At 37.7% G+C, this 9,552-nt stretch overlaps 1 protein-coding gene across 3 annotated transcripts in view; it reads right to left on the bottom strand.

Moving 5' to 3' along the window:
• LOC144963210 (cell division control protein 42 homolog) overlaps nucleotides 1–8,563 on the bottom strand; it is a 33,109-nt gene extending 24,546 nt beyond the window's left edge. Inside the window, exon 1 of one of the 3 annotated variants that reach the window (XM_078896999.1) lies at nucleotides 8,500–8,563. The gene's annotated coding sequence lies outside the window, so the exon portion shown is untranslated. The other 2 variants (XM_078897010.1, XM_078896988.1) reach the window with 2 other exon arrangements.
• Nucleotides 8,564–9,552: the final 989 nt, after the last annotated feature.

Below are 9,552 nucleotides of genomic sequence, written 5' to 3'. Positions count from 1 at the left end.
TTATTGTTTTTTGCCATCCACGTTTATGAGTAATACTCACTAAACGGTGTTATCCAGACTATAGATAGTATGCAGATGACGTCACTCAGGCCTTTGTTATTGTTTTTGCCATCCGCGTTTGTGAGTTGTTCTCACTAAACTGTATTAACCAGACTATAAAAGTTCATGGTTACACAGAGTTTATGTGTTGGTCCGTTATACTTCCGGATGGCAATGTTGTGAACTCCTTGGCCAAGCGCATTCTATCTATAGATAGAATGCGTTTGGCCAAGGAGTTCACAACATTATCTATAGATAGTATGCAGATGACGTCACTCAGGCCTTTGTTATTGTTTTTGCCATCCGCGTTTGTGAGTTGTTCTCACTAAACTGTATTGACCAGACTATAAAAGTTCATGGTTACACAGAGTTTGTGTGTTGGTCCGTTATACTTCCGGATGGCAATGTTGTGAACTCCTCGACCAAGCGCATTCTATCTATAAACGTTCATGGATACTCACAGTTTTGTGTGTTGGTCCGTTATACTTCCGGATGGCAATGTTATGAGCTTCTTAGCCAAGCGCATACTATCAATATGGAAATTAGTAAATAAGTGGGCGAATACCCTCGTGCCCAAAGGTAAACTTGACCCATTGTATAAACAATGCCATTTTGAAGCCTCTATGACGTCATCGCATAGGCTCGTTTGATATTTGATATCATCCACCCGTTCAGACATTCACTGATAAAACATCTTTCAACAATTTTGGCCAGGGAAAAAAATTACTTAATAAATCGATCAATGAAATCGACCCCCGACTTTTCAAAAATGTCTAAGCATCTTCTTCAGTTGTAGTGTCTCTTGAAGTAGTTTAAATAAGCGTATTTATATCACGTGATATCCACTTAGCGTGCTCCAAACGCTTTACATGAGTTCCTTGCTAATAGCAACACATAATATGTTAGGCGATATTAGAATGCTTCCCAAAAGAGACAACGCGGTTAACGGCAATGTACTCATTTTACACCTGAGTGAGATGAGAGAATGTGATCAGTGAATAAATAGCCTTTTCCAAGGATCGACTAAACACCGCTAAAAGTGGGACTTGAACTCAGGGCCTTTCGATCCGAAGGTGAGTATCAAACCACTATAACCTGGGAGTCATCCTAATTGGTCGATAAAATAATTTTTTTTGTTTAAATCGGGAGTCAACAATTCATCAACAAGTGTAAAGCAACAATTGTATAATCAATTGTAAATTATTACAACCAAGTGGGATTTCATCAGATCTTTGTAAATCAATTGGCACGATCTATATTACATTTCCATGTGCTCGAGGTCATTGGTCACATTGCAAAGTGTGCTCAAAGTGACCTACATAGTGAAAAGTGTTCATAATTTTCGAAATATCTAACATCACGATTGGTCAGTTTGCTCAGCTTGACACATGGGTATGTTTACAACTTTCATAAATAAAGCAGCGTGTTTACATTTAGTAAGAACTGTCCAATCCTTGGAGAGCAACAAATCATGTGATCGGTGACTTGGTTGGACGAAAACATGAATATAGATAGTTCGAAGATGACGTCACTCAGGTCTTTGTTATTGTTTTTTGCCATCCGCGTTTATGAGTTATGCTCACTGAACTGTATTAACCCGACTATAAACGTTCACGGATATACACAGTTTTGTGTGTTGGTCCGTTATACTTCCGGATGGCAATGTTATGAGCTGCTTAGCCAAGCGCATACTATCTATAGATCGCTCCCATTGTCAACAGTCAACAGTAAAATTTTTGTTTTCTTGATAAAACGTTTAAAAGCAACAAAGCACGTTTTTTCAGTGTACAACAGCAGCAGCAAAGCTGACATCAGCTAATTCTATGCGTCAATAGGATATACCGGGTACAGCTGGGGCGACCATCCCCAACCCAGCGCGTCCACAGGTGGCGGATCGTGGAACGGCCTACAGATCCTGATCTATAGGTTAGCTGTAAAGCCGCGGACCAACTGGCGATAGTCGTGGAGAGTGAGGTTGGGTAGTCTGGCAGCACAGCTACACATACAAAATGCCTCATATACTCTATGAAGGGACTATCAAGGTGAATGGGAGGCGCCTTAAAACCTTGTGGGTTATGACCGGGAGGTCAAAAGGCTATGGAGTAAACCAGATAAAAATCCGTCAGAAGGCAACGGGAAACCACTGACGTATCATCCCAAGATCGTCATGATGTCCGTCCAAGCGAATCTAGTCAACGACGTCAATGGATGTTTTTCGAGCAACTCGATTACAGCCTCGTCCGGTAGAGATAGTCATGCAGGTGAACAGGTGACTCTCGACCGTCATCCAGCTACTGTGCACCACCAAACATTACGAACAGCAACATGGAATGTAAGAAGTCTGTACCAGAAAGGAAAATTAGCAAATGTAGTTATGGAAATGAAGAGATTGAATATCAATGTTTTAGGATTATCAGAAGTTAGATGGAAAGGAGCAGGAGAACTTAATTATGATGACTGTAAAATTATATACTCAGGAGGAGGAGAACACCAAAGGGGAGTTGGAATTATACTAGATAATAAAACGGCGCGAGCAGTCAAAGGATTCTGGCCCATATCAGACAGAGTAATGGCAATCAAACTACAAGCAAAACCTTTTGATTTTGATATTTTACAAATATACGCCCCAACCACCAGTCACGATGATGAAGAAGTGGAAAATTTCTATCAACAAATAGATAAAGCAATGCATCAGTTTAAGTCTTCAGACATAAAACTCATCATGGGCGATTTTAATGCCAAGGTGGGCCGAGAAAGAATAGAAGATATTGTGGGCCCACATGGTCTGGGAGACAAAAATGACAGAGGTGATCGTCTTATTCAATGGTGCCGTCAACATGATCTGACAATCACAAATACTTGGTCAACAAACCACAATAGAAGGAAGTGGACATGGAAAAGTCCTGGAGATGGAGTGAGAAACCAAATAGATTACATAGTCATCAGCAAACGTTTCCGAAACTCGGTTTTGTATGCCAAATCTATGCCGGGGGCTGACTGTAACAGCGATCATATACCTGTGCTATGCCCCATACGAGTTAAATTGAAAATCTGCAAAAGAGCAAAGGCTAAACCTAAATACCAACTAGACATTCTCCGGGAGGAACAGAAGATACAAGAAAAATTTGAACTATCAGTAAGAAACAAGTTTGAAGTGCTTGGAGAACTAACAGATATAGAAGAGAAATATGAGCAGTTTAAAGACAGTGTTGCTGCATCATTAGAAGAAAATGTTCCAACCACACTTAAGTTGCAGAAGAAGAAATGGATTACTCCAGAGATATTAGAATTAATGAATGAGAGAAGAAAGGCCAAAAATCAGGAAGAAAAATACAAGACTCTGAACAGGCAGATAAAAAGAAAATGCAACGAAGCTAAAGAAGACTGGATAAATGAACAATGTCACTATATAATGTCCTGCAAAGAAAAAAATGGCAAATTCTTCCATCAGAAAATCAAAGAAGTGACAAACAAAACTAAATCAGGTGCTAAAAGTGGATGCATCAAAGACAAGCGTGGAAACACCATCATGGACAAAGACTGCATTCTAAACAGATGGTCAGAATATATTGAAGAACTTTTTTTGATAATCGAGGAGAAATGCCTATGATAAAAGAACTGGAAGGGCCTTCTATAATGAAAGATGAAGTTAGGAACGTCATGAAAAGCATGAAAAATGGAAAAGCTGCAGGACCTGATGCCATAACAATTGAAGCCTTGACTGGCCTGGGTGAATGGGGGATTGAATTCATCACAAACCTTCTAAATCAAGTGTATGACACAGGAAAAATGCCAACTGATATGAAACGATCCATTTTTATAGGACTACCAAAAAAGCCAGGGGCAGTTGATTGTGAACAACACAGAACTATTAGCCTAATGAGCCACCTCACAAAAATTCTTTTGAAGATAATTTTACTAAGAATAAGAAATAAAATACGACCTGAAATTGGGGAGATGCAATTTGGTTTTGTTGAGGACAAGGGTACCAGAAATGGAATATTCACATTATCAATGCTGATGGAAAGATGTATTGAAGTAAATAAAGATCTGTATATGTGTTTCATCGACTATTCAAAAGCCTTTGATAAAGTACAACACGAAAAACTATTCAAAATTCTATCATCCTTGGACATTGATGGTAAAGATTTAAGAATATTACGGAATTTGTACTGGGAACAAGAAGCAGCAATGCGTGTTGACAACGAACTAAGCAGTTTTACACCTATTAGAAGAGGAGTTAGGCAGGGGTGTGTTTTGTCTCCAGATTTATTCAACCTCTATAGTGAAATGATATTAAGAGATATCGAACATAAGAAGGGGGTGTGTATTGGAGGAAAGAATGTAACAAATCTGAGGTATGCAGATGATACGGTTCTACTGGCAGAATCTGAACATGAACTACAAGAATTACTGGATGTTGTAGTCAGGAGTAGTGAAAATATGGGACTGGAACTGAATATATCTAAAACAGAATGTATGACGGTATCTAAAAATAATAACCCACCAGCCTGTGTAATAACAAGCAGAGGACAAACAATACAACAAGTTGAATGTTTCAAATATTTAGGCTTCAATGTAACATCCAATGGAAAATCAGATTGTGAAATAAAGAAAAGAATAGGTATGGCGAAGAATGCATTCAACCAGCTGCATACAATTATGAAAAACAGGAATATTAGCATGAAAACAAAAATCAAAGTCCTGGATTGCTATGTACTGTCTGTGCTGCTATATGGTTGTGAGAGCTGGACCATAAACAAGACCATGGTTAAAAGACTGGAGGCAGTGGAAATGTGGTTTTACAGAAGAATGATGAGGGTGTCATGGATGGAAAGGAAAAGAAATGAAGAAATTTTAGAAATGGCAAACAGAAAAAGATCACTGATAACAAAAATCATCAAACGCCAAATGGAATTTTTAGGACACATTATCCGCCACCCTGGTTTGGAAATACTCGCCTTGACTGGAAAGATGAATGGAAAAAGAATAAGAGGAAGACAAAGAATAACGTATTTGAAAGGGATAAGAACTTGGACAGATGAAGCTGAGAAAGGTGGCGCTGCTTTAATAGAATTGGCAAGAGATAGATCAGCTTGGCGGAAGATGACCTCCGACGTCTGCTTCAGATATGGAACTACATGAGATGAGAATAGGATATACCATTCATGAAAGATAACGTAAACCTGAATAGTCTTCAACAGTCGTATTGTCACTTCCTTCCTAATGACGTATGGTAACTTAGTAACACTGGCTCTAAACTATCGGAACAATGGCGGACGCCGTATGAAATATTTCCCCGGCGAGCTCAAACGCGTATCCAGAGGAAAAAAACCCCATCAATTTGATCATGTATTGACTTTTACACATTCTGATCACAAGGCATATGAAAAGGGAATGAAAAGTTCTAGCCAGCATGAAGAATAAAAAGTAATGATTTTCTTTGTTTAGAACCAAGATGGCCGCCGTTGCCGGGCGCGTGACATCAGACTATTGAATCCAATTGGTCATCGCCATGGGCTGTATAGATAGAATGCGCTTGGCCAAGGAGTTCACAACATTGCCATCCGGAAGTATAACGGACCAACACACAAACTCTGTGTAACCATGAACTTTTATAGTCTGGTTAATACAGTTTAGTGAGAACAACTCACAAACGCGGATGGCAAAAACAATAACAAAGGCCTGAGTGACGTCATCTGCATACTATCTATATAATGTATGTATGTGTGTGTGTGTGTTGTGTGTGTGTGTGTGAGGAGGAGGAGGGGGAGGAGGAGAGGTGGTGTGTCTTATTGGTCACTTCAGGTCACATATCCTCCAAACCACTCCTTTAGATAAGAAGATAGCACCTTTGGGACAAACGTATGAGATCGTGTTCTTAAACCCCACCAAATAATAATAATAATAATAATAATAATAATAATAATAATAATAATAATAATAATAATAATAATAATAATAATAATAATACAAAATAAAATAAACTTAAGCTATATAGGGCAATACCCACTAAACGAGCGCTAAGCGCTTTACAAAGCGTCCATTGCTTGACATATAGGACGAAATATGACGCCTATTAGGCGATATTATATTTTTTCCGACATATTTTACACCCGAGTACGTTGAGATAATAAGAGTAAAGATCCCTTTCCAAGGACTCTACTATGCGGTGCTCAGAGCGGGTAAAGGGACAAGGGGTGGGGGGGGGGGGGGGGTAGGTAATCTGAATTTATCGATTTTTGAAATTAACTTTATCTGGCAATTGATCTATAATTATCATGTCAGATGCGATTGTTGGTGTAACTACACAAGTACCATTTTGACCACTGATAAATATTTTTTTTCCTTTTGGCTAGCAAAATTTAACTTCAAAATATTATAGTTTAACTTATTAAAATGAACTCCAATTTGGCAGAATGTCTCAAACAAAAGATTTGGAGGTTTGAAATTCTTGACAATAGTCTTCAACAGTCGTATCGTCACTTCCTTCCTCATAGTCACTTAGTAACTGATTCTAAACTATCGGAACAATGGCAGACGCCGTATGAAATATTTCTCCGGCGAACATAAAAGCGTATCCAGAGGAAAAAACCCCCATAAATTTGATCATTTTTTGACTTTTACACATTCTGATCACAAGGCATATGAAAAGTTCTAGCCAGCATGAAGAATAAAAAGTAATGATTTTCTTTGTTTAGAACCAAGATGGCCGCCGTTGCCGGGCGGCGTAACATCAGACTACTGAATCCAATTTGGAGGAGAATCTTGATCGATCGATTTTTAAAGCTAAAACTTTCAGGGGTCCAAAACGTAATAGAAAAACATCTTGTCATAGTACAGCACACATTTTACAGTATGACAATGGATGAAAGAATCAATTGGAGGTAGATATGTGGGACGTACAGAGGTACTTTTAAAGGAAATATTCATGGCTCAAGTCAAGTGTGGCTAATGACCATCGATATTAATGACTACAACAATGGATTGTACCTACCTACCTACCTACCTACCTACCTACCTACCTACCTACCTATTGTAAATTGGAGTAATATTGTCTGAACAAAGAAAATACTTCCAAACAAAAAAGAAATATAATGATGATAATGATGATGATGATGATGATGATGATGATGAGGACGAGGAGGAGGAGGAGGAGGAGGAGGAGGAGGAGGAGGAGGAGGAGGAGGGGTGATGGTGGTGGTGGTGGTGGTGAAGAAGAAGAAGAAGAAGAAGAAGAAGAAGAAGAAGAAGAAGAAGAAGAAGAAGAAGAAGAAGAAGAAGAAGAAGAAGAAGAAGAAGAAGAAGAAGAAGAAGAAGAAGAAGAAGAAGAAGAAGAAGAAGAAGAAGAGAAATGATAAAGAAGAAGAAGAAGAAGAAGAAGAAGAAGAAGAAGAAGAAGAAGAAGAAGAAGAAGAAGAAGAAGAAGAAGAAGAAGAAGAAGAAGAAGAAGAAGAAGAAGAAGAAGAAGAAGAAGAAAAAGAAGAAGAAGAAGAAGAAGAAGAAGAAGAAGAAGAAGAAGAAGAAGAAGAAGAGAAATGATAAAGAAGAAAAACAAACGTGATGAAGAGAGCAGAAATTAGTAAAGGTGGAGAATAAAGGAGAGAGAGAGAGAGAGAGAGAGAGAGAGAGAGAGAGAGAGAGGGTAGGGAGAGGGATATGTAGAAAGAGAGGGAAAGAGAGATAGTGAGAGAGTGAGTGAGAGATAGATAGATAAATAAATAGATAGATAGATAGATAGATAGATAGATAGATAGATAGATAGATAGATAGATAGATTGATTGATAGATAGATAGAGAGAGAGAGAGAGAGAGAGAGAGAGAGAGAGAGAGAGAGAGAGAGAGAAGCGAAAATGAAAGGGGTGAAGCGGACGTTATAATGATGATACAATGATGATGTTGATGGTCATCATGATGACGATGATGATGATGATGATGATGACGATGATTATGAGATTGATAATGATCAGGACGACGACGACGACGATGATGACGACGATGATGATGATGATGATGATGATGATGATGATGATGATTATTTCATAATAATAATAGTGTTTAATGTATATGAATTATATACTGGCCTCAATTCAAAGTGAAAAAACACGCTAAAATCGAAATATGTAATTCGCTCTCTTAATCACACATCCTTGAATAGCTGCGAACACACATAAATTATCAAATTCCTCCTCTAGTTTTCATCGCGCACGTTTCAATTCTACCTACCTGCATATCTCAGGTATACACAGGATTTTCTTTATTCCCACTGCAAACTGAAATAAGGTTTTGTAATAAAAATTCGAATAAAGACACGGAATGCTCGCAGGTCTTCCTTCTCAAAGCCAGATACAAAAAGACAAGCGATAATCCCAACTTAGGTCCACTTACTAATTATTATTAGTCTAGCGAACGAAACAAACCCCTCTGGTGATTGGTAATTAATGATATAAACAAACCAACCTTACACTCACACACCACATGAACGAAGTATGCTATAAATAGTAACAGGTTAACTCCAAAAACCGAAAACTACTACGTACGTACTTGCGAAGACGAAAGTGTCTCGCTTGTTGTTGGATAGGTAAATCTGTACCATCCTGGTATATTCACGCAAAGCGATTCGCCTCTTTCTTGTACAACGTATTTTCAATGTTATCTATCCCCTTGTTTGTCTCTATTCTTGTGTGAATGAACATTTAACTCTCTCCTTACCAGCTATTTTCATAATTTTACATGAAACGCCATACCCAAAACTAAAATAGTTTTTTCAAACAGAGTTAGTAAAAAGGATATTATATATATATATATATATATATATATATATATATATATATATATATATATATATATATATATATATATATATATATATAATGAGCTCTGCAACACAGTGTCGAGTTTTTATAGCTATAATTATAACAAAATGAAATCAGAATAAGAAAATTGTTGGCTGCATTGTAACAAATGTGACGATTTTCCTATGGGTGGTAAGGAGAGGGTTAAAAAAATATATGAATAATAAATATGAAAATTTGTATTGCTCATTTTCAAGGATTTACAATGCTCATTGTTAATACCATTATGGTGAAAGAAAATGGGATAAGCTAAGTTCCAGGGTTCTGAAGGGCAACAGTTGTATTATTGCTTGCATAAATGATAATTGTTTATTACAAACGTGGCTGACAATTCTGATCTCGACGTGGTGTCCACTTTACACACATTACTCAATCGACTCAGATGTGAATGAGTAACTAGCTATAGAAGGAATAGTAAAATAAAATATAAAACAAAGTAAACGACGTTTTGACTTTTGGTCTTCTTCGGGTAAACAAGAAAAGGAAATATGTTATATTACATTTAAAACATTAGAGGTAAAAAAAATGTGTGTATGTGTGTGTGTGTGTGTGTGTGTGTGTGTGTGTGTGTGCAAGGGAAGGAGAGAGTGAGAGAAAGAAAAAAAAAGAGAGAGAGATAGCGAGAGAGGGAGGGAGAGAGAGAGAGAGAGAGAGAGAG

This window comes from Berghia stephanieae, chromosome 1 (assembly GCF_034508935.2).
Source record: "Berghia stephanieae isolate SIO BIC M18660-M18661 chromosome 1, UCSD_Bste_1.3, whole genome shotgun sequence".
NCBI lineage: Eukaryota > Metazoa > Mollusca > Gastropoda > Nudibranchia > Aeolidiidae > Berghia > Berghia stephanieae.
Note: the sequence above shows the minus strand (reverse complement) of the source record. Positions and strands in the feature narration are given on the sequence as shown.